Source organism: Melopsittacus undulatus, chromosome Z, assembly GCF_012275295.1.
Source record: "Melopsittacus undulatus isolate bMelUnd1 chromosome Z, bMelUnd1.mat.Z, whole genome shotgun sequence".
In the NCBI taxonomy this organism is placed as follows: domain Eukaryota; kingdom Metazoa; phylum Chordata; class Aves; order Psittaciformes; family Psittaculidae; genus Melopsittacus; species Melopsittacus undulatus.
The window spans coordinates 63,055,189-63,080,118 of NC_047557.1; the positions used below are offsets into that span (position 1 = coordinate 63,055,189).

At 39.4% G+C, this 24,930-nt stretch overlaps 1 protein-coding gene across 1 annotated transcript in view; it reads left to right on the forward strand.

The window, feature by feature from the left end:
• The window catches only part of TNFAIP8 (TNF alpha induced protein 8), a 63,822-nt gene that overhangs the window by 275 nt on the left and 38,617 nt on the right, over positions 1 to 24,930 (forward strand). The gene's annotated exons all lie outside the window — the stretch shown is intronic.

Genomic DNA, 24,930 nt, shown 5'->3' on the forward strand with positions numbered 1-24,930 from the left:
GGAGCCAGGGCGCTGCCGCCTTCTGCCCCTGCGGGTCTAGTTGTTGCGGAGTCCGGGCCCGCCTCAGAGCGGCTCTCCCCGTGGGGGCTGCCCGAAAGCGCCCGCCTTGAGAGCTCCGACGCGCGGGACTGTGGGGTGAAAGCTGCGCGGGGGTTTCCGTCTGCCTTCACTCGGCCGCGCCCCCCGGGCGGCGGGGCAGATTTCTGCTTTTCTCAAAGTTGGTGCTTTTAGCCCGGGCGAGCCGTCGTCGGGGTGTGCTGGAGCCCGCACAGTGCACATCTGTAGCTCTTGAGGCAGAGGCGACAAGTATGGTGACGCAGTCCAATGCTGCTCGGCGCTCGTAAAGGACAAAATTCTCTGAGAGTTTGAGCTACAACTAGCAAAAGTTCTGCCACAAAATTAGTTTGTTTCTTGCTTACATAGTGCTAATTGAGTAGGAGAGATCACGGTTCAGGGTGGGCAGGATGGTCAGGCTTTCCACGATGGAGGTCTGTGCGTCTCTGGAGGTGCACGTTCACAACCGTCCTGAGCACACATCCGCACACGTAAAGCAAAACGCAGCCCAAGTGATATTTCGCTCTCACGTGTCTGGTTTCGGCTGTGCTCCTTTGCAAAACACTTGGTGTAACTGCCTTGTGAAACAGCCTACGTTACCAACCGCCTGGGCAGAACTCTCACAGCCGTCGAATGGGGCGGATGAGCAGCTGTGGGTTGCACTCGCTGGCTCCTGCCAGCGCTTTTTTATCTCCTGTCAGCTCTAAATAGGATATTTGCTTCGAAAAAGCACTGCTAGCGGAGCTCTTGCGTCGGCAGATTAGCCCGTCAGTTGCCACATACCCCAGCTCTGGTCTGAAAAGCGCCTTTGGGCTGAATCTCATCACTTGCGTGGTCCAGCATCTGTTGTCTTTTGGCAGACCCAAGGCGGGTGTTGCCAGGGCAGCACAGGTCAGGCTGCACCAGATGTATAAAGGCACCCTACCTGGACGGAGTCTTGGTCTGCATGCTCTTCCTATTCCCGTGGTGGGGGAGCACATTACATTTCATGAATGCTATTGAAAAGCGTAGGAAAAGCCCCTGCCACTGTATTGCTCATAACTCTTCCAGTTAGTGGTTTTTGGAGGGAATCTTTTTTCCTTTGTGGTGGAAGTTTCTGGTTATTATTTCGACCTTGTAGTGATTTATGAGCATTTTGAGGCTTTTGAGGCTCAATGCAAGTTATTATAACTTCAGGTAAACTTTTAAAGTTGTAACTTCAGTAAACTTTGGAGGCAGCACAAGTTACTGTAACTTGAATTTAGGTTAAGTTCCTTTTTTCATCATAGAATCATAGAATAGTTAGGGTTGGAAAGAACCTTAAGATCATCTTGTTCCAAAGCCCTGCCATGGGCAGGACACCTCATGCTAAACTGTGTCACCCAAGGCTCTGTCCAACCTGGCCTTGAACACTGCCAGGGGTGGAGCATTCACAACTTTCTTGGCCAACCCATTCCAGTGCCTCACCACCCTCACAGTAGAGAACTTCTTCCTTATATCTAATCTAAGATCTTATATCCAGTCCATGGATCTTTAACTCACAGTTCTTCCGTGCAACATGTGATGAGTGGAAGAACATCATGCTACTTGTATTGTTACTGTGTATTACTAGTGCAAAAATGTAACATCATGTGTCTTGCAGACCTCAGTTTTAACTTAAACATGCATGGGCTGCATGTTACATGAACAGTATATGTTTTTACCTTTGCCTAATTTAAAGCAAGGTAATGGGAAGGAGAGAAAAACATCCTTAAGGGAATTGGCTACTTGAGCATTAGAAGAAGGTGTTTTGATGTTCCTCACTGCTTCATCCCAGCAGTCTATTTTCTAAGAGGTGGGAATCATTTGCTGTCTGTCAAATAAACTATGTAAAAGTTTGATGAGGCTCTAAACATGAATTGTTTGGGGGTTGGTTTGTTTTTTTTTCAGGGGTAGGCAAAAAAACCAAAAGAGAAGAGTTTTGCAAGAGAAGGAAGTCCAAGACCTCTATTTGGTAGGCAAAACTTGGTGAATTTGGAATATGCTCACAAGCAGGAAGAAGGAACTGAAATGTTGCAGTACATTTACATATTTAATTTTATATCACCTGGAAGTAAATTTCACGTGGACTATTATCAAAAGTAAAAGTTGTGGCACAGATCTTTGCAGGAGCACAAAATACTGAGGCTTAAAATGGAAATTGCTCACTGTTTCCCCTGGCAACAGGAAGCTGCTCATTTCCGTTAAATAGTAACTAGCATAACCTGACTAAACTGATATTTCGGTACACTTTGTGGCTTAGTTTGCCTCTTTTGAGATTTCTTTAAATATTGCTGCTAGGTAAAGAATAATAATTGCTGCTTCAAATGGCTGAGGAAATAATCAAATGGTTGAGAAATCTCACCCTTGGTCAAACTCTTATTTCAGTACATCAGGACTGTCAGTACATCAAGTCCTCCCAGTGACAGATCATAAAATACCTAATGATCTTTAAAGCAGATAATGTGTCCTTGCAGATTACTGTTATACAGGTAACAAAAGGACTGAAGAACAAAGTATGGTTTGTAAACAGCAGATGCTTCAAGGAAAGTTATATCATCAGATTAATTTTTCTTCCAGTTTGCCTATGTTCACCCTTGAGTTTATCTCTTAATAGAGGTTTTGCTCTAGAATTTCCCTTAATTTTTCTGTTAATTCTCATATGTGAACAGTGGGGAAAAAAAAAAAGCTACCAAATAATACTTGTGATCTTAACATTGGATATGTCCACTTGAATTACTTTCTTAATCTGAATGGCTGGTAGTATATTTTTCATAGTTTCCACTGTACTGATTACCCTCTAGCAGCTTCAACTACTATCTGTATAAATTTTGTTTAAGCTTCTTACAGCACTGATATATAATACAAGGTGATTGGACTGTGCATTGATCCCTTTCTTTTTGTCTCTTTTTGAGACTCTGTAGGTATGTTTCTTGCCATTTCATTTCTTTTGCGAGTTAGTCAGATCATTCAAACTACTTTTATCTTCCCCCATTGACAGATCTCTTCTGCTTCAACTCAGGTTTTGTGGGTCAGATTAACCTGATGAACAAAACAAAATTTAATTGAAAATTAAGTACATAGGAATAACTTTCTCACAGAGAAAGTATACAATATATCTTGAACAAGCGTCAAGACATTTTCCAGTGATGTGTATCTCAACAAGCTCTAGTGGTCTTGACTTCTGTTTGGAGTATCATTACACAGAATGTGATGCTCCAGGAGTTGATGATTTAATGACAAAGTAACTTAGGGACTTTTCAGAATTGGTTTGGGGTTTTGGAGGGGTTTTTGTGTCTATATGTTCACAGCCATGAGCAGCCACATTTTTTATTTGATCTGTAATAGAAACGATCGCTGCATTTTTCAGCTGTGATGTAGTGGAAAATCTGGTCCTCTTTATTCAAGAGTCTTTATTCAGAGAAAGTGAGTATGCCTTGAAATTAGTTACGGGTTGTTTTGTTTTTTTTTTTTTTCCCTTATGCTTCCAGCATCTTCAGATCATAAGATCCAGAATGAATGTTATATGGGGTCAAGTAGAACTTAAGATGGCATTTGTCAGTTAGGCAATCAATCAAGAAGTTTCACTCAACATTTTTACACTCTCTTTCTCAAGTAATGCTTTTCTCAAAACAGAATTTCCTTTTATAGCTTGAACATAAGAGTGGCCGCACCCCCACTGAGAAGTGTGAGCTCTGTACCCTGAGACTGTGGTATGTAATTTGCAGAGCAGTAGCACATGGACATTTCATTAGCAACTCTTAATACGTATGAAGGAAGGGTAAGAGTACAAAATACCCAATTTAAATTAGGAGCTGATAGTCCTGTGCTTCTGGTGCCATTTTCCGAACTAATTATAGACACTATCGCTAGGAGTCAAAACATCACTCCTTTATTTTCCTTTATTTCACTGTGGTGGCTCCTGGGATCTCTGTAGCAGCCTTGCATTTAGTAAGGCATGTGTTCCCTTTAAATGATGCAAGTTAAAGCTATTATTTAATTTAAATTCTGTTTTTGTTTAGAAACACAGATGGTGAAATGTAGAAGTCTCAGCTCCTTGAGCAAACCTCATAGGGGCTTCAGAGGTGTTACATGCCTTTTAGATGATAAAACCATTAGTTAGCATTGTTAAGTTAATAAGATGTATGTTGAGGAGTAAGCCCATAAGATATCAGTACCAAATCTGCATCTCTTTCAAATACTTTCTCATTAATTAAAACCATACCTCCTAATATGCTAATCAGATATTTTTATAAAGACATGTTTTTTCTTGTTTGGTGTTTGTAAAAGCTAATGAGGCTCAAATATATTCAGGATTGGTTGTCCTAAATAGCTGAAATTAATAAAGACCTGTAACTATAGCCCATGTTATCAATTTATGTGGCAAATACGTGTAAAAGGTTCATAGAATCATAGAATGGTTTGGGATGGAAGGGGTGTTAAAGATCATCTAGTTCCAACACCCCTACCGTGGGCATGGACGCCTTCTACTAGACCAGGTTGCTCAAAGCCCCATCCAACCTGGCCTTGAACACTGCCAGAGATGGAGCAGGCATAACTAGATAGAGTGTATTAACCTATAAGGTACCAGGAAGTGGGAAAATAAGCTTTAAACTGAGAAAGCATACCTGCCTACTGTTATCTTCAGATATGTTTGTCTCTTGAGCTTTGAAGTTGAATACCTAATTTGTGAAGGGAATAAAAATTTCTTGTTACCAGTAACTGATTTTCAAGCCCTCTATCCTCTCCAGCATACATACAACACACAGATAATGCCACAAAACTGGGTGTTTTGAAAGACATTTTAACTAATAAAGTAATAAGTGATCCAAGAAGGCAAAGAAAATCTTTAATCTGTTAGGGGAAAAGAAATGGTTTAGAAGGAGATAATTATTTTATTTAAAGGCACACGAAAGTGGAATTTATCAAACAAAATCCATCACATTTCAGTGACTGACAGGGAAATATGATATCTCTGACTACTATGATTCTCCATGAAGATGAGTTTCCTTGAGTTTCTAGTTGAAGTAAGTTGCTTTGGATCCAGCTCCCTTAGAGCAGTGTCAGCCACTTCCAATCTGACAAGTAGTACAGAGCTATCACATAGAATCATAGAATAGTTCGGGTTGGAAAGGACCTCAAAATCATCTAGTTCCAACCCCCCTGCCATGGGCAGGGACACCCCACACTAAACCATATCACCCAAGGCCTCGTCCAACCTGGTCTTGAACACTGCCAGGGATGGAGCATTCACAACTTCCCTGGGCAACCCATTCCAGCACCTCACCACCCTAACAGTAAAGAATTTCTTCCTTAGATCCAATCTAAACTTTCCTGTTAAAGTTTTAACCCGTTACCCCTTGTCTTGTCACTACAGTCTCTAATGAATAGTCCCTCCCCAGCATCCCTTTAGGCCCCCTTCAGATACTGGAAGGCTGCTATGAGGCCTCCACACAGCCTTCTCCAGGCTCAACAGCTCCAACTTCAACATCACACCTATGTTGGCATTACTGCAGAATATTATACTTGCCTGTAGAACTTTTACTTACAAGTACAGCTGAAGTTCTGAAAGTTACTCTGGAAATCCTGAAAATTAGATAGTGAAAATTCGATTTCAGGTGATGAGAAGCATTCTCTGTCAGAAGTCTGTTGGGTAGGTGTGCTATCTGGCATTTTACACGTGTGTAAATATATTGCTGATGTCAGTCCTAAAGAAACAAGATTTTAACTTCCTGCTTTTGCCAGTTCTTCAGTAATGTAAGGCATAACCAAGTTATAGTATTTCTGTAATACTGTTGGGGGGGGTGGAGGGGTGGGGTGGTGGATAAAGTCATCTGTACTTCGACTATGCATTTCTGATTTCAGAATGTGGGTTATGCAGCAGCACCTTTTTATCCATAAATGTGCCTTATCACCAGTGGTCATAAATAGTGAAATGCTGCTAAAATATTACTCATTTTTTTGTTGAATAACGTGTCTTGACTTACTGAAAGCATTCTAGTGTTGTGTTTATACAAAGTTATGAAGGGGGTTTTGCTGCTGCTTTGCTCTGAGGAATGAAGACGAATTTGCTGCTATGTTAATTACTCTTAATAAAGCATCATGGTTTTATATAAAGCAGTCGTTTTTAGAGCTCTGTGATATATTGGTTAACTAATATGAAATATGTTGTAAACCCATTCTCCAACTTTTGCAAAACGTTTTGTAGCTTTTGGGATTATTTAGATGCTGTGTTCTTGGAATGTTATAAAACAATGTTAGTTGGTACTTGAAGGTACCTGTGACTTTCTGACTCATCTACTGCAGAAAATACTCTCCAAGTTGTAAGTATGTGTAGGCATAAAAAATCTTAGATAAGGTAGTAGTACTTGAATAGCCTGTAATCAAGCCCTGAGTTTTGAGCAAATTCAGAGTTAGATATGTGTTTTTATCCTTCCACCTTCTGGTAGAAGACTGTTTGATTTGTATATACTTAGTCTATTTTCTTTAGTGCAGTGAAGTAATTTTCAAGTCTTGTGGAGGAACTTGTCTACCTTCAGCTTATCCTACATCCTCCCTCAACTGGGAACACAAACTGCATTTTATCAGCTGTACTTCAGCTGAATTTTGCATTTCATGCTTTGTTCTAAGATGAAAGAATAATCAACAAATATTGTTTAGCAAATATATACATATCTAAAAATCTAGCTCATCTTCGTGTTTTATGATCAACAAATGTTGACATTAAGATTTTATCTAATCCTCCTCTATATAGTACTGTCTCTATGACTGTGCACTGCAGAATTCTTTCAATTTTTAAAAGAAATTCTCGTTCTCAGGTTACCTTGCCAACTCACTTAGAGCTTTATCTCCTTGATACATTTTTTCATTATTGAGTTTATATTAAGAAAAATTTGCTACTCTGGGCCTCTAGCTTGCAGTGCTTGAGATTCCAGACATAAAACCTGTCTCTCAGGTAGTCTAGACTCGGTCTTATTTGTAGTATTGGTAGCACTTCTAGCTGTTATCTTTTTGGTATGATTGGAATGATTTTGTAAACAGCTTGGGCTGGGGGGAGGGTGTTTAGTGGCATGTGGAGCTTAATTATGCTCTTTATGAGATCAAAAAGTAGAAGCCTTTTGCGTAAGTTACAGGGAGGAGAAGAATGTAAATAGAGGGTTACACAAGAGAGACAAAGCCAGGCTTATTTTAGGAGTCTTGAAGTTCGCTTAGCTGTCCAAAACATTGAAAGTCAAGTTCAAAGAAAGCAGTTGATAACCTATATTTTTAGCAGTTTAGTTATGGATATCATTAAAGTGAAAGGTGGAATAATACAGCTCAAAGACTTTTTATGTCTGTTCTGTTCTTGAAATTATTGCATAACAAAAACCATCGCTGTGTTTTTCTGGAACAGAATTGAGAAGCTGTGTTGCTTTGTTAACCCTGTGATGCAAACTGACTCTTGCATTTTAGCTAATGGACAAATCTGCATTGGTGGGATAACAGTTTTCATATTTCCCACCCAAACTTTTTGCAAGTTACTAGAGGCAATTGTATAAAATAAGTGAGGTTCATTTGTAGGGATATCTCCTACTGAAGTTTCAAGTGGATTCAGACTGAGTGTAGAAAAATTTTTCTGAGCACCTTCCTATGGTTTCCAGCAGTTTCAGAGTAATTTGCACACACTGAGGGGAAGCTAATGGTCTTTCTCTGTCTGCAGTTTTCTTTATTTGTATCTTTGAGTAGTATTTAATTTTAATAATAATGTGGGTAAATGGCAGAATGCTTCAGCCTTCTGATTCATGGAATATTGACATAAGATAATACACATCTGTTACTATAAACAGTGAAATGGGAATCTTGAGAATTTTGTTTTAGCTGCCAGCCTTTTTCCCACCCAGTAGTTGACAGCACACTGACATAAGGTGGAATAGTTTCTCAGCTGAAGATGTCATTCTAGAAACAGTTTATGTGATATATCTGTATTTCCATTAATTTCATATCAAGGTCTTAATCTCCTACTTTGTCTGAATTCAACTGATTATTTCCAGGTACATCCACTGACTTTTTTATCCACTGAAATGTTAGAGTACTTTGGTGTATTAGATTTGCCTTATCCTAAAGATAAAGAAATCTGCAAATATATTTTTGCTTGGAGCTTTTGGAAACAGTTAAAGTTATACGTAGCATTGTATAATAGAGGAAATGTGATTAACCTTTGAATTCTAGAGAAATCTGTGTAATCCAACATATGAATTTGTGTAGTACTGGTCTGCGGAACACTACACTTCTCAGTGATGCAGGAAGTATGCTGATTATGACCAAGTGCTTTTTTGCTAGCAGTGTTTGCTCTATGAGTGGTTTTGAATATGCAGGTAGATAGTTTAAAGTCACTAGAAATGTGAACTTTGTTGTTAACATCAAAAGGATAACTGGGGAATGGGTGAGGAGGGATACTGAATGTGAGTCAATGATGGGATAAAATACAGTGTACATTTTAATTTATTTATTCCTGCATGGTGTTCAAATGTCATCTCAGATGATTAGCATCCTATACATTTCTTCTGCTTCAGATATTAGGGTGAGAAGGAGAGAGTACTAGGAGGCTTGGTTATTACAAAAAGATCCATGTGTTGAAAGTGTATTGTAGGTGATATCAGAATGTGAAAAGCACAGAACAAGACCTTTGCTATTAATTGCAGTTTGTACCATGGTGTCCATCTTGTCTGGTACTCCTACACACCATTTGTTTGCCTGTGTTTTCAAATAAGCTTTGTGTAAAGGGTTTTTAGTTACCTGTAGCTTTTTAGAAGTCTCTCAGTATTTCAGCATACTCATTTTCTAATCACTTGCATTAAAATGCAAGACCTTTAAAAAAATTAAACCCCGTTTTTGTGTAAAGATTCTGCTTTACCACAAGTACCCAGTTCTACATAACAAGTCAGTTATTTACTTTCAGCAATCATAGAACATATATTGAAAACATTTTCAGAGTGTTTGTGTCCAACTGATGGGGAGTTAGCATCTGAGACCTATAAAACCTGCAAGGGTCTGAAACCACAATAGGTGCTACTGTTACATATGCAGGAAACCATGTCACAAAACCAAGCCTTTTTTTCTCAATCAGATATTGGTGGCAGGGATGACAGATAAATGACAGAGTATCATTACAGTGGACTTTGAAATTTAGTTTTAAAATTATAAGAAAGCAGACCTGTGTACTGGCCAAGCTTAAATGCAGCATGCATCATTTAACAATCTGTTAGTTTTACAGCTGTATATCAGAAAAGCTAAAAATGCAGTTATGACCAAGTTTACCTTTACTTGTCTTACAACCACACTGTTTAAGAAGTGAAGAGTTACAACACAAATCTGAAAATAGATGTTCTGTGTCTTGATGGCAGTAAATACATTGATGGAGAAAAATGGCAGTTAACAGATGGGCAAAGCAATAATTAATTAGCTGGGAGGAGTAAATTTAGAACTTGATCAAATACTGGGATAAGAGCTTAAATGAAGCTCCTATCAGCTTAAGACTAAAACCCAAAAGACTGAAAGTAAAGAATTGAAGTACGCTGAAGTGTCTGGGGTGTTTGTTTGTTTTTTTATTAATATGATGGCTGAATAACACCATGATAAAGTAAGCTAACGCTTACCAAAAACATGTGACAGCAGTGCCAGGCAGAAGAGAGGTCTTTTTTTAAAAGCTTCTTTATGCTACAAGAAGAGGGTTTAGATACCTAATATGACAGTCTGTTAACTGCCTGACAATGCAGTTTTTTCCTGTGGTCAGTGAACTAAGGGCTTGCAATGTGAAAGTGGTAGAATCAGTGAACTAAAGCTTTTATAGATATTATTTCTGTTTTGAGTGGACATGAGCTAACTTAAGGGGATTTCACCACAGTAAAAACATGTTGAAGGCTTGTAGGTTTTAGAGCATACGCTTGCATCAGGAAAAGCTGGCAGACCCCATCTATACCATTAACTGAAGGTCACAACTGGGGCACAGGGATGAGTGGAGCAGGAATACTCCATGTACTGTGTCTGTTGTGAGCAGCTGACATCTGGGCATGGCCAGCAGTGGGGCAGGCACATCACATAATGTGCCTTGCAAAGCACTTACATGTGTCACAAGATTGTGGTGGCCTACCTGGAGTAACTATCTGCCTTCAGTAACACTTCGGTGATAGACATGGGTATTTGTGTCTCCCCCTATTCAAGCGGATGACCAAAGATAAGTCTTCTGAGGCTATGCTGCACAACTGAGGGAAATAAAGATTTTGTCAATTTATGCTACACAGATAGCGTGAAGAGTAGTGACCATTGCCTAATTTTCTCTGCTCAGGTAAATTCAGCGGAAGTTCCCTCAAGGGCAACGCTACTGTACCTGACTAATTTGGATGCAATTTGTTCAGGTGCTTAGCGTTGCTGCAGTGTAACTATGAAAATAACATGCCTTAAGCTTGTTTATATCTTAAACAAAACTGTATTGTAATTATGATTTTCAAGCTATGGAGCAAGTGCTGCTTACTAAAAGCTATGCATCCTGCTAGCAGAAGCCCTTCACACTCAGAGCTGGGAAGATCCTGTTCCCTGGACAACTCCCATCCCACTCTCAACCTTTTATTGATACAAAATACTAGGAAAATAATAACTGTCTCCAAAATTAAACATACGAAGACCTGTCAGACCCTGATAGAATTTTCAGTTAAAAAGCACATTGTGACATTATCTGCTCTGTTCTCCATATGTAGCCACAGAGCCATTTGACTGCTTGTTCAAGTTATCAGTGCTGGGCACCTTAGTTTGGCAATACAGTCCTTTACGAGACCGAATCACTTACATGGATCTGCCCAAGGAACAAATAACTCACAAACAACATTTTGATGGTATTTCCCTGGCTGGTACATCCCTTTCTGTGTCTGTCCAGACAGCATGGTGGTGGAGTAATTAGCTCTCTGAGCTTGCTCTACAAAAGTTGTATCTATGTGTAGTTGAGAGCTGGAGCATCCATTTTGTCTGATGACAGTTTCAGGATGTGCTGTTGAACACGGGCAGAGATGTATGGTGGGTGATGAGAGTGGCCAATGAGGTCTAAGGGTGGCAGGCTCCTACAGCTCCTGTTACTTCTGACTTCTGGGACTCTTGGAATATCCCAGGCCTGGAGCAGAGCAGTTGTGTCCTGAAAGCTATGCATCAGTATCTGAAAACTTTGGCTGAATACCGTAAGGATTGAAATAAGAAACAGCTGTCTGTATGAACACAGTTATTGTGCAGGGGTTGCTCTGTAATACTGTGGCATCTTGCAGCAAAACTAATTCCTGTTTTGGATTTGAATCTGGAAATGAAACTTTCAATGCAAGATTGATGGTTTTTGTTTAAAATTATTTCTGGTATAGTATTTATGCATAATTTAATTTTTAGCACAAAAAGGCAGTGACAGAGTAATTTTGGTACTTAAACCAGCAATTTTGAGGCTGTTCAGAAATCTGGGTAGTTTAGGAAAAAAAAGTGTTGTCATTTTGCCAGCCCAATTTAACAACTCAGCTTAACAACTGAGAGAAAACGGGAAGATAAACTAATGAAGTTATTCTGACATGAGGTAGTGAAATAAGAAGATTAAATTAAAAAACTGTGGAAAGACTTTAGGCAACAACTTGCCTGCTCCCTTAGTACCCTGGTTTTTTTTTTTTCCCCCATGCTCCAAAGGAAGTAGACTAATTAGTTCTACACCCCTCTATTCTTTTAGTACCTCTGTCACTATCTGTGTACATATATACATATAGATGTTTACTCTGATTAGCAAGGTTTTTTTTTGTGTGATCCTTCCATACAGGACTTGTAGTGAATTCTTCTTTCCCGTGCTGCTCTTCTCCAGAAAACCTCTGGGGATATTTGAATAGTGTGAGATGAAAGCAGCCCAAGATGGCCCAGTAAGAAATAATCATCACAGAAGGAAAATGGGTTCCTCTTTGAATACACAAAAACTCTTATTGACAGTAGAGGTGTGAGTTACTGCTGGTGGCTACAGAGCTAGCTGTGTGATCCAGGCTAAATCTGTTTATGGATGCTGAAGTGTTGTTTTGAAAAAATCTTAACCAAGTTGAAGAAAGTCTGGTGGAGGAAAGCATTCTTTGTGAAATTATAAGCTCCTTTTCCTCAGTGTGAGTGGAACTGTTCAGGCTTTGCTGTCTGGATAAAAAATTTAATTCCCTATTGCCAAATGGAAGGACTTGGCTTTTACTGCATTCTGCAGTAACTTAGATGAGTAGTTTTCAGTAACTCTTAATAGTTGATCAAGAGTATAATTTGGGACGGTTTTCTTGCATAACACACATCCATTTTTGGACACAGTTTAAGAAGTAATTCATAAAAGCTAAACCCTGTTATACACAGGAATGTTTATCAGACACCTGGGTTTAATGGTTGTTTACTGAATTGATTCATTTAATGGAAATAATCAATTAAATACTTTAAAAGCTGTTTTTCTCCCTACAATTCATATCTTTTTTCTCTTGATTTTATTTGCAGAGTGCCAAATCCAGACAGGTTTCTCTCTTAACAGCTGCATGTAGTTACACGTACACTGAGTAAGGGTAGTATGTCTGAACAGTGTTCCAGTCTGCATTAATAATACACAGAAATTACTGTGATTACAGCTTTTCAGTGCTTAGGACCACAAGTTAAATTATTTATATAAACCTATTTTTCCCTCTTGTTCTTTCAGTGTAGTGCTATACAACTGAAGAAGGTGGCTAGAGATATCCAGACCTGCATGTTTATTCTTAACTCTCTCTCTATATATATACTTTATTTTATGCAAAATTTTAACTCTGATTTTTATTGGAAAATACGTAAGTATAGAGATAATTGCAGCATCCTAGCATTCTTTTTTTTTTTTTTTAACTTGATCATATGCTTCCATTTTTATCAGAATCATTGAATGGTTAGAGGTAGAAGGGAGCTTCAAAGATCACCTAGGTCCAATCCCCATGCCACTAGGGGAGGGACACCTTCCACTTGACCAGGTTGCTCTCGAAGCCCCATCTAACCTGGCCTTGAACACTTTCCTGGGCAACCAGTCCCAGTGTCATAAAAAATTTCTTCCTTATATCTACTTTAAATCTACCTTTTTTAGTTTAAAAATGTTACCCCTTGTCCTGTCACTACAGGCTCTGGTAAGAAGTCTCTCTGTCCTTCTTTTAAGCCCCCTTTAAACATTGAAAGGCTGCAAAAAGTTGTCTCTGAAGCTTTCTCTCTCCAGGCTGAACAAGCCCAACTCTCTCAGCCTGTCTCCATACCAGAGGTGCTCCAGCCATCTCATAAGCTTTATGGCCCTCCTCTGGACTCACTTGAGCAGGTCCGTGTCCCTCTTGTGTTGGGAGCCCCAGAGCTGAACACAGTACTGCAGATGGAGTCTCATCAAAGCAGAGTAGAGGGGGAGAATCACCTCCTAACCCTTTTAATGCAGCCCAGCTATATTTGTATTTCTGGGCTGCAAGTGCACATTGCAAGCCCATGTCCAGTTTTTCAACCCCTAAGTCTTTATCTTTTATCCTACTCTAGCTTAGGTAGGAATCCCCTTAATAGTATTGAGTACTTTTAGGTATCTTTATTCAGTATTTAAAAATCCAAATACCATTTTGTCATATTTCTAGTATTTGTAAGTAAATAATGTTACCTTTAAATTCTTCAACCTTATTTCTGGTGACAGTACTAAGTGATATTTACAGATGGTTTATTCTGGAGTTGAAAATACACAAGAGCTGTTTGATTGTTTAAGCTGGTTTTGTAAGTGCTTTATCATAGTGAAGAAAGTGCAAACCAGCTTGCATTTCCCCATTTTTCCTGTTTGGTGTTGTTTAGATTCCCTTGCATGCATATCAGCAAATTTACAGTTACCACCTTAATCTGTGCAGCTAAAATGTTACAGATGGGCCATAGTTTCCAAAAAGAAGGAAAGAAAGAAGGGTCCTGTAATGAAAGTCATAAGTTACTGTTTTAAAACCTGCCATTCTGCATTATTTTCAGGGAAAGCATGCTTAATTTCATTAAAAGCAATGCATGGCCTTAATCCTCTAGGAAAGACAAGAACAGTGAAAGCAGTCATTTAACTCTGCCAGGTGACAGCCCCAATGTCTTTGACTATATCCCAGCGCTGTAAGAATTTTAAAGGAAAATTTTATCGTATTTATGATTTTTCCCTGTTTAGAGTGACATGCCTGCATGTGGAATAGAGTCCCATTTCTAAAAAGAGATATTCTTAGCTAATGTGAAGAAGATGGAGGTTGCATGAGGCTTAATTAATTTAACATTCAGCTAAAAAATTTCCAGATCTCTCTGGTATCATGTCAGTGCTTAAGAGTTTTGGGGTTTTTTTGGGGGGGATCAAATCTACATCAGACTTTCAGAAACTTTGAATAGAAAATTGTCATCTACTGAGATAATTTAGAAGAAACAACTTGGTGTAGAATACTGCAACTTTCAAAGGAATTTTTTTTTCAATTTCTATTCAGAAAATGTATTTTTTGATCAGTTCTGTGTATTTTTATAAGTATTACTTTTGTGTATTTTTTTCCCTGCGATTCCTGTTTACATATAAACCGCAGCTTGACTGCAGAAACACGGCAGTGACTTCTGAAGTATAACATTCACAGGTTCCCCTTTATAGTCTTGGTAGGGAGGTGCTGGTTCAGGGAATGCACCTCTCTCGCCTTGTGAGGATGCCTTTTTTGTCAGCCATGGGAAGCGAGCACTTTCCAGCCCTTACATGCTTGCTTGGGTAGCATATGTAGATTGGGAACCTGTTTTCCAGAGGTAAAATTATGGAAATCTGTAACCCTTCTGACAAGTTGTTTGGATAGCCTAGAATGCAATTCTAACATTAACTCAGAGTAGCAATCAAAGCACCTCCTGTGTTAACTACAACATCTGGCACAAGATAGCTGTAAAGGAGCATACTTTGTCAATAGCCATATAATAAGGAGATTTTACAGTACATCCTTTGGATAACGTCATTTTTTTTTTAATGCATTGAGCTTTGCTAATGTTACCTGGCATTAGAGATGACTAGTTACAGCACATTCCAGGAAGTGTAGCTGTTTGCCCTCTTGCAAAATAATGAATACATTTGTTGTAGAGACTGTGCAAGGACATGAATGCTCTGGTGACTGATACTGCGTTCCTTGCTGGAGAGCTTGGAGACAGGAATCTGAACTGTTAAGAAGCTGCTTCAGCTTGATGCATGTTAAAACCAGCATAAGCTTTTCCAGTCACAGACAAAAGCCAGCTCTCATGCTGCAATCCTCTCCCACTTTCACTCAGATTCTTCTCTTCCATCCTTTTTCAAATAGGAACTGTAAAAAAGGTCCCTTCCCTTGCTTCTTCCCCCCAAAAAAACAAAATTTATAATATTTGAAGCCTATTAAAATATTTTTGACATGGCAGAAACAGAAGAATGTCTATGACTTTACTAAGTGTTGATTTTTTAATTCTTATTTTTACTTCTTTTAGTAGGAAGATAAGTTAAAAAGATGATATCCATAATATTAAGTTAATCAGGAACAAACTAATAATGGGCTCCCAGTCCCCCTAGCTAGCAACTGCGTCTCCCCAAACCTCATTTTAATTCTGCACAGATGCTTGCACCCTCTACAGAGGTAGGGGGAGGATTGCAGCAGCACTGGAGGCTTCTGATGTTTAAAGTTTTACATGGGGTTTTGCGGCTGGTCTCTTCTCACTTGCTTTCATATCAGTCTGTGAGCTGAAATAATTCTTTCTGTTACCTGCTGTCTGGCCCCTGGATGTTTTTACAGACTGAGGTCTTCTGTAATGAGCTTCCTTGTTGAAAGAGTAAATATGCCAAACTCTTCTGCCTGCTGCTGCAGGATGGGCACTCCCTCCCCTCGACTGCTACACTCTTCCTTTGCATTTCCTCTGGTTTGAATTCTGCTCTCCTGAACAGTGTAGGGACATACTTTTGTTTACATACATATGTACATGTCTGTCATAAATAGCATCTCTAGGTAGAGTTCTGACTGCTCGAATTAACTCTCATTACTTAATTTTCTCACTGGAGAGACTGGTGGGCTCCTCTGCTAATGGTTTCATGATGCCACAGGTGTAGATACACCTTAGTGTTAACTGTCATTGTATTGTGGCAGCATTTCTAGTATGGCTTGGAAGACAGTTGGACTTGATGTTCCTAATGGTCTTTTCCAAACTAGACGATTCTATGATTCTAAGACTAATCATCAACATATGAAGCTCATCTGGCTGTGTTACCATTGGATTGTTGTGCACTTTATTAGCAAACATATGGCAAGGCATGCTTTTCTTTTTGCTTAGTTGTGAAAGCAGCCTGTGCAGTGCATGTGGTAGCGTAGCTAATGCTTTTCAAGTTCAAGAGCATGTGGGGCTGTGAGGTCCTGGTGGGTTCAGCCCTGGAGCACACTCAAGGCTGTGAAGTCCTGACTGACATGAAAAGCGACTCACTGTGCTAGGACCTTTCTCTCTCTGTGTGTGAGAAGCAGTACAGACCACTTCGTTCTCAAACATTGGCAGGATATATCTATTTGAGCTAATCACAAGAATGATGGAAAATCTGTGGGTAGGTGAAATTATCCTTGTGTCAGGCAAAGAAGGTTAAACAGCATTTGGTCTCAGCACATGCTGCTGAGGTAGCTGCTCATCTAGAGCTAGCCTGGGGGTGAAGATGTCTCAGTTTAGTAAGATAAATACACAGTCACCAGGAGAAAAGCTCAGTGATACTTCATTATACTGAAAAATACAACATTTCAAGCATCAGTAGGTGTCAGGGTTGTGGGTTTGTGGGCCTCAAAGGAAGTCTGTGGGGTGGGCATCACACTGATGTGATTCCAGGCTGTTGTGAGGAGTGGTTCTGGTGTCATCTTACTGCCTTTTTCCACAACAAGAACTGGGTGCTGTGCAATGAAGGGGTAGTTGCTGGAGTAAATGGAATCAGCCACCAATGCTGACAAGGCAGGTAGGATGCAATGACACCCATGCTAGGGGCGTTGTCATGGCAGGCCTGAATTTGAGTTGTGAGGTGATCAAAATGCTGGCAGGTTTGATGCAGGGGGAGTAGATAGAAAGGAATGTGGTACACCTAGGAAAAGCTGTTGAGGGTTAGTGATGACCCTTACTTAGCAAGTATCCTGAGGGAATGTAATGGAAATCTGGGCTGAGAAGTAGACTATCCAAGAGTGGCAATTTTGGAAAAGTGTGGGGTGTGAGTGTTACTTCAAATGCAGGAGTCCCTTTGTAATAAGCAGTGAAGGATTAGGCATGACAGATACCACTGAAGCACGAGACTGGTAGCTGTGGTCAAGGACTGAATAACTGAATGAAATACTGTAATGCAAGCTAATAAATTTTAACCCTAGAACAGAAAGAGATGATTGGAAACCTTTAGTCCTTTGATGTATGTGGTATTTGGTTAAAAAGATTATGATACTCCCTTACCACTGGTATGGGATAAGAAACAAGGCATCCTCAAGCCCACAGAGTTCATGCCTTTTTGTAGAAGAGCTGAAGCTGTGCTTTATTGTTTAATTACATACCAAGTGTCTGTGTCATCCTTTGTATGCAGATAAGAGTGTGCATCCCACCACTGTTATCTTATCTTTTCCCAAACAGTAACAGATTGATTTGTCATGATCTGGTGGCACAGGACCTTTTCCTTTTGTTTCCAGTTGATGAGAGCCTCTCTTTGCTGAAGGATGCAAGTGAGTAAGCACAATTTTCACACACATTTTTGGCTGCCAAAAATGTCATTCAGTCCTGCTCCCATGCTCATATTATTTTCTTCCTTGTGTCAGCAGAAACATTGATGTTCATCAGACCAAGGAACTCGATCATGAGATCAATTAGCTTTCTTTTGTTCCCCCCACCCAGCAGTTTTTTTCCTGTGAATCAGTTCTGCAATCTAGTGTGCTGTACAACTGAACAAATGCTTATGCTACCACGGAGTCCTCTCAGGCTGGGGTGGGAAGAGAAGATAGAGTTGGGGTAACATGTCTGAGGGTTGGGAATTATACATTGCGTTTTATCAGCCTGACTTTGCAGTTAGAAATACCAGTCTGTATGCCATTTCACTGGCACTAGTCCTGCTCAGATTTGTTCACTGTTTCTGGGAGGCAGCGCACAAATTCTCACATTCTTTTGAGACAAGTTTTATACTGAAGTTTTGGCTAAATATGTTGCAACGGTTAACATTACCTGAACTGTGGAAGAACAGCCCAATATTTACCCTTCCGGTACTCCCTGTTACCATTTTTCCTTTATCAAGTCTATTGCCCAACTATGTCTAATAGTCATTGAGTCATTCACTAGTAGCTTTCTATATAATAAGTCTTGATCAGGAAAGATAGCATGCTATTTTCGCAGTATCTACTTTTGAGATAACTGTTTCTGAATTACATTCCAGTTTCTTTAACTTCTCTTTCTTTAAAGAGCTTTCCATAACCTGGAATGCTGCTGTAAACTATGAGGCTTGTAGTCAGTCAGGTCACTTTTTCCTTTTTCTGTTGCGTTTTGTTATTTGCTGTTTTGCAGTTTTGCTAAATTACAGGTTTAATTTATTCAGCCTTAAATCAATATAATCAACATCTGTGTGCAAGAATTTTTTGGAAATTTTGTAGGGTGTTCAGATTCTGCAATATTCTTAGGAAATTAGGATGAGAAGAAATTAGGAAATGATTGATTCTCTTTAAGACAGTTTTTAAAGTTATTGTTTTATTGGAACATTGAGTATTTAAAAACAGCATGGCTTTGTTTCTCAAATGTAAAGTTGCATACCTGGAAAAGCTGCCTTTGAGTAATGCTTATTATCCATAACGTGTATGTTGTGCCAGTGTAGTGCTTGGCATTTGTTAGTGCAATCTGCCACACTAAAGTGAGAGCTTTTCCTTGGAACACAAGGAAATTTGACTCAGGAATGTCTAAGTTCAGTACAGAAAAGATGGTGGACAGATATTTTTTCATTTATTTTAGCATTTCTTTAGCTACCTGCAGTGATTTAATGTTGTGGTTAAGTCTTGTGAATATCTGTCTTCTCAGTGTGTCAGCAGCAGCAGGGTTGCATTCCAGGATGTATATGAGGAGGGCTGATGTAGCATCTGCAATTCACATGTGTGTGTATTGTGTTTTAGATAAATCCTTTGCTGTATAAACATCTCAATAAATAAATGTGTAGCTGACATACATATGTGCATCAAAATATTCTTATGTTTATACTAGGAACCATACAGAGTTTTTAAAAATATGTTTCTTTAGCAGTTGTATGTTTCTGTATAGCTTTTAAACGCAAATGGAAAGTCAGTGAAGCATTGGGACTTTTAAAAATATTTGAAATATTAATTAAGGGAAGAAAACTGGTAGTCTTTAATCCTAATCTGCTCCTTTTTCAAAATACTTGAAAAAGTTGAAATGATATTATTTCTTAAACCTGTAGACTGAATCTTGAATTATTTGCTGCATTCTGTGCTTCTCTAAAAGCCGTAATACAGAAGATCCCTTAAAAAAGCAGTAGTTGTGACAGAGGTACTTGAACAAATCATGACAATATACAGAAGCCAGGATGCTGTGACTTGCTTTCCCTATTACAGCTGTATTTTATTATCTGCCGAACCAGGGCAGAGAAAATTTGGTAGTCATAGATCTCTGATTTTACTGTTTTGGATTTTTTTAGCTTCTTCAAGAGAAAGCTGGAGAGTGTGTTGTTTAGGGATTTGTAACATGTTTTTACTGAGCAGGCTAAGGTATTTGCTGATGTTGGTCATAATAAAGGGGGGGTTGTGACTGCACACACAGTTATGGTTAACAGTGAATATCTAGGTCATATTATCTGTATTCAAATTCAAGGATTAATGTTTTCTGACCTCATATTGTTGGGTAGAAAAGAAGGTAGAAAGTATGTAATGTACAGAACAAGAAGTAGGGTTAATATAAATATTTTTTCATGCTGCTGCATAGACTTGCATTGCTAGTTTCCTCATTTATCTCTACTCAGGTAAAATAAAAAAATAAAAACAGTTATCTGGTCGTACATAATATTGTGCTGAAAAAAATCACCCCTTTCTTACATAAACTTTATTTATCTTAACAGTCCTGATCTACCCTGACCTCAACTTATTTGTCAAAATTTTAAGGAGGACATATGCCTTGGAAGGAAAGCAGTGGAGATTTCCACTGGATGAATTTTGGTGCAGAAAGCATAGCCTTGAGGATCTGATCTGTAGCAGCAGAACTGGATGGAGACAGCAGTAATAAAATTAGTTCCTACTAATGGAGCTTTTTGGGCTTTCTGTCTTGATGTGGCGTGACCCTGGCCAGCAGGTAAGTCACCACCTAGTCACTTGCTCACTCCCCAGTGAGAGGGAAAAGGACTAGAAGGACAAATGTGTGGAAAAAAGCTCTCATTGGTCAAGATAAATGATGGTTTAGTAGGTAAAAGGGAAGGGGGGGCAGGGCAGGGAAAAGAATAAGAAACAAGTATTGAAAAAACAGTAATCTGCCACAAGCAGACCAATGCTCAGCTACTCCCAGAACAATGGCTACTTTGGAAAAACTTTCCCCTTACTCCCGCTTTAATGCTGATCACTGTGTTATGGAGTATGGAAAATACCTCTGGTCACCTGAAGTCAGCTGTTTAGGCTGTGACAACTCCTGACATCTTGCCACTCCCATCTTACACATCAGTAGGGGTGGGCAGAGAAGGCCTTGATGCTGCTCATCAGCAACTGAAACACTGGTGTTATCAACACTGTTCTGGTCACAGATCCCAAAACACCATATGGGGTACTATGAATAAGGTTAACTCCACCTCAGCCAGATCCAGGACACTTACATTGACTCACCTGTGAGGCAGCAAGAATAGTACATCTTGATGGGTTTGCTAACTTTGCTCTGATATCTAACTCTTCTATAGATTCATGGTAAAGGTAGCACTCTGTTTGACAAACTTAAATTTTACTTTCCAAATTAAGGATTAAATTCTAATGCCCAAAGTAGAGTTCTCTAGAGCTTATTGTCAATTACCAGTCAATTTCTCTGTAAGCTCCAGGCTCCCATCTGAAGCCTCATGAAATTAAAACAATGAAAACTGCTATGAATGAAGTATCTTAATCCTCCTTCTATAAATTAAACTTTCTATTTTCTTGCTCAGTAATGGTTCTTGAAGAAGCTTAACCCATTTCTCTGGTTCACGTTCTTCCTTCAAACGTTGAGTATGTTCTGTCTCTCTACATTTACTCATCTTTTTATGAGTAAGTAACTAATGACCTTCCAATGCAGTGTTCTACTGAGGGCTTGAACTACTAACCTTCCATTATATACCACTTTGTACTTTTCTGTAAACAGACCAACTGAAATTTGTTAAAGGAAAAATTAGTCTTAGTGTGAACCCTCAACCGTCTCCTGTATTACAAAACCCTTCATGTAGATTGTCTCATAATACAAAGAAAATGCAAAAATGCAAGTGAAACAACAGCTTTGTGAGTTGGATCCAAACTCTAGTTGTATCTTTGGAAACTTGTATCTGATTGACATTATAAAACCTTCATAAAATAGCTCCTATCTCTGACTATTGTGAAGGATTTCCATAGAGAGGTTCAGCTGTAAGCAAACAAGCATGTGCCATTCTCCAAAGTGACAGAATGTAAGCCTGGTTTGACGCAAAAGCTGGAATTAACAAGCCCTTTGAGAAGCGTTTTACAATAGTATGGTCCAGATTGTTTTACAAGTTGTTGACAGATTTCTGAGATTAACAGTTGCTTCTTATGAAGAGACTATATACTCAGTCTATGGGAACATGTGTTTTGGAGCCCTTAGTCCCAGAGCTAGCTGAAGCAAGAAGTCAATTTCAAAAGAAATCTGATGGTTTACTTGCTGTCTACCAAAATGCCTGGAAACTCATGGGAAAGAGAAGCTCCTACTTATCCAATGAAAATGTTTTGCTTGTTATTTTTAGCAACTGAAGATGTATTTGGAGTGTCTGTGGTGCTTTTTCACTCCACTTGCATGGTAGGGTGGTTGGGCATTTATGTATCTCCTCAGGGGTTCAGAGATCCCAGAAAATTTGTCAGTGAATTACCCCAAAGCTCATGGGACCCACAATTATTTTTCAGTGCTGTTTCTGAAAAGTAGATCTGAGCAAAATAGATTCAGGTTTGTTTGTTAACCATCAAGGAAGGTTGATGGAAGGTTGCTGGAGCCTTTCAGAAGCATGTGCAAGATAAATACGGGGGCACTGTGGAGGTCCACAGTGTTTAATCAGTAGCTAGGGGAGATAGCTGGATATAACAATTGTAACAATTGCAGCACCGTCCTCTGACAAACTGAGTTAATATGTAATATCATGATAGTGTCTGGACCAGTTTTGTTTTTTAAGCAAAAAGCCAGTCAAGATATAGTAGTTTTGAGAGCTTCCTTTGTCTTTTGGCTTACATAAATGAACAAAAGTAGATCTTGTGAATGCTTTAGGAATCAACATAATTTTTGTTCCTATTTCAGGTTTACTTTTACAATATAAATGGATAACTCCTATTTTTTAGGACCCTCAATTACTGGAAATTAAAGCAAATTATTAACTACTAGTGTGTAAAGACTGAGAATAAATATGGTCTAGTCCTCTAATAGGTAGTTCTGCTTAATTCCACAAAGGAGTAATATTTAAGGAATGTAAATAGGTTGACACTGGGACTGGATCCAGCAAATAACAAATAAAGCATTTATAACTTTAAAACACGACGAATTTGCAGTTGACAGATATTTGAGTATACAAGTAGTTCCCATATAAATCCTTTAAGTAAACATTGTTATAATTCTTCGTGATTGATACAATGTTGTCCTCTGTTATTTACATACTAGTTATACAAGCTAAAAGCTTTAATGAGTTATGAAATGTATTTCCCGAGGTACAGATTTATGAGCTCTTAAATGTGTTTGTGATCCCTCCTGTTTATATTTTACTCTATTTTTATTTATTGACTCCACTGTTTTATCAAATTCTTTTGTGTTGTATACGAGTATCTACGAGCCATCTCTGCCTCCAGTGGATCCTGACCTGCAAATGGTTGGGAGGGTGGCTGGTAGCAGTACTGCTGCAGATGTCTTGTGGTCCTTCTGATTTTGGCTACTGTTGAAGGCAGAATTCTGGGAAAATCTTTGGTCTGGTCTGCTGCAGCTGCTCTTTATGTTTGCAGGTGGTTACTTAAAGCAAGGAAAGCTTTTAGCTGCATTTTAAGTAAAGTTCACAGTGGCAAAAGCCGCTCTACACGCTTCACTAGTAGCCTTAACTTATCAATCACCCAGACAGACACTCCAGTTTGAGACAGAGCATGAAATGGAAGGTTTCTAGTGCTGTAAGCAATGTCTGTTTTTTCTAATGAAAAGCTTTATGCATTCTGAGGTTTAAAGGTCATGTAAGCAAACTGTGAAGGAAAGCCTGCCTCCTGGCAGTGTCATACAGATGCTGACTGACAGATACCACTGGATCTTTTACTATCACGAGGAGAGAAAATAAAAATAAAAATTATGCATGGAGAAGATTCTCCAGCTCCTTCAAGGACAGGCAAGATAAACTTGGGACAGCAGAGTACCCTGATTTGTCCTGTGTCACAGACTATTACAGCACCTTGTTACAAATCCTGTCAGTCCTACAGATGATGGTGGTAGAAAAGAAATGCCTGAGAAATTGGTAAGTGTGTGCAGCCAAAGGTTCCTGAGATTCTGACTAACCTCTCAGGGTATTTGGCATCCCCCCCCCTTCATGGTCAGGGGCAGCTTTGGCTGCAGTGACCACGAGATGGTGGAGTTAAGGATTGTAAGAAGAAAGAACAGAGCGAAAAAGTAGGACCATAGTCATGTATTTCTGGAGAGCCGACTTCAACCTCTTCAATGATATGCTTGGAAGAATCCCACAGAATGTGGCCATAAAGAGAAAAGCTGTCCAGGAAGATTCAAGGATCATCTCCAAATTCAGGGAAGACCCATCCCAACAAGCAGGAAATCAGCAGAGAAGCCTGCATGGATGACCCCAGAGCTGTAGATTAAACTGACTTAAAAAAAGAAGTGTACAAGAGATGGAAATAGGGACAGGTGACCAAGGAGGTATACAGAGCTACTATGTGAGCATATAGGGATAGCATTAGGAAAGCCAAGGCTGACCTGGAGTTTAATCTAGTAAGGGATATGAAGGGCAATAAGAAAGGCTTCTGCAAGTACATAAACAGCAAAAGGAAAGTCAGGGAATATGTGAGTCCACTACTGAATGGGGCAGAGAAACTGGTGACAAAGAAAAGCCTGAGGTAACCTACTCTCACCCCAGACTTAGGTTAGGGAGCAGTTAAACAAACTTAATGTATGGAAGTCCATGAGACCTGGGAATATGCACACACATGTGCTAAGAAAGCTGGCTGATGCCATTTTGAAGCCAGTCTCAACTAACTTCTTTCATGGCAACACAAAAAGATTCCTGAAGACTGGAAGAAAGCAAATACCACTGCTGGCTGCAGGGAGGAAGATCTGGGGAAACAGAGACAGGTCAGCATCACCTCAGTTCCTGGGCAGATGATGCAGGAAATCCTGTAAAGGATTTCCAAACACGTGAAGGACAAGAAGGGAATGAGGAGCAGTCAGAATGGATTTACAGAGCAGAAACCATGCTTACCCAATCTGATGGTCTTTTACAGTGAGGTGACTTGGTAGGTGAGAGAAAAGCAGCAAGTGTTTTTCACCTCAACTTTGGTAAGGCTTTTGACACTCAATCTCCCATAGCATCCTCCTGGACAAACTGACAAAGTATCACTTGAATGAGTGCATAGTGAGGAGGTTTGAAAACCAGCCAAACAGCCAGGCCCAGAGGTTGTTGATAGTTAC